Source organism: Monodon monoceros, unplaced genomic scaffold, assembly GCF_005190385.1.
Source record: "Monodon monoceros isolate NGI ecotype Baffin Bay Population unplaced genomic scaffold, NGI_Narwhal_1 Super_Scaffold_22, whole genome shotgun sequence".
NCBI classification, from domain to species: domain Eukaryota; kingdom Metazoa; phylum Chordata; class Mammalia; order Artiodactyla; family Monodontidae; genus Monodon; species Monodon monoceros.
The window spans coordinates 15,772,378-15,773,626 of NW_021703779.1; the positions used below are offsets into that span (position 1 = coordinate 15,772,378).

General features: G+C 48.0%; 1 pseudogene; it reads left to right on the plus strand.

Moving 5' to 3' along the window:
* Nucleotides 1-402: 402 nt before the first annotated feature.
* On the plus strand, nt 403-897 carry LOC114906150 (annotated as a pseudogene).
* Nucleotides 898-1,249: the final 352 nt, after the last annotated feature.

Below are 1,249 nucleotides of genomic sequence, written 5' to 3' on the forward strand. Positions count from 1 at the left end.
GGGGCTACTCTTTGTTGCGGTGTGTGGGCTTCTCACTGCGGTGGCTTCTCGTTGCGGAGCACGGGCTCGAGGTGTGCGGGCTTCAGTAGTTGTGGCTCACAGGCTCTAGAGCGCAGGCTCAGTAGTTGTGGCGCACGGGCTTAGCTGCTCCGCGGCCTGTGGGATCTTCCCGGACCAGAGCTTGAACCCATGTTCCCTGCATTGGCAGGTGGAGTCTTAACCACTGTGCCACCAGGGAGGTCCCGAGAAATTGTTCTTATTTATTAGATATGCACACTGAAGTTTTTAGAGGTAAAATGTCATAACGTATGGGATTTATTTTTAAATATTTCCATTTTAAAAAGTGAGAGAGAGAGACACCTTGCAGACACTGCTGCCCCTGAGCCTCCTGCCCCCCCAGTCATGGTCAACCCCACCGTGTTCTTCAACATCGCCATCGATGGCAAGCCCTTGGGCCGCATCTCCTTGGAGCTGTTTGCAGACAAATTTCCAAAGACAGAAGAGAACTTCCATGCTCTGAGCACTGAGGAGAAAGGGTTTGGTTATAAAGGTTCCTGTTTTCACAGAATAATTCCGGGATTTATGTGCCAGGGTGGTGACTTCAGATGCCATAATGGCACTGGTGGCAAGTCCATCTATGGGGAGAAATTTGATGATGAGAATTTCCTCCTGAAGCATACGAGTCCTGGCATCTTGTCCATGGCAAATGCTGGCCCCAACACAAATGGTTCCCAGTTTTTCATCTGCACTGCCAAGACTGAGTGCTTGGATGGCAAACATGTGGTCTTTGGCAAGGTGAAGGAGTACATGAATATTGTGGAAGCCATGGAGTGCTCTGGGTCCAGAAATTGCAAGACCAGCAAGAAGATCACCATCGCTGACTGTGGACAAATCTAATAAATTTGACTTGTGTTTTATCTTAACCACCAGACCATTCCTTCTGTAGCTCAGGAGAGCACCCCTTCAACCTCATCTGCTCAAAATATCCTATAATCTTTGTGCTCTTGAAAAGGAGCAGGACCCTATGGTCCTTGCCGCCCCCCCTCCATGTCCTCAGCCTGCCTTTTGTCTGTGAAAAACTTTAGCCAAAGAATAAGTTTCATCAGAGAAGTGAGAAAATGCAGAAACAAAGGAAAACAGTCAAAGGAGACCAAATAATAATAGTTTAGTCATTAAGCAACGTCAAGGACCTTTAGTTCCTCCTTAAGGGCTATAGATCATGTTCTGAGCGGTATCCTGTGGGCTGCCT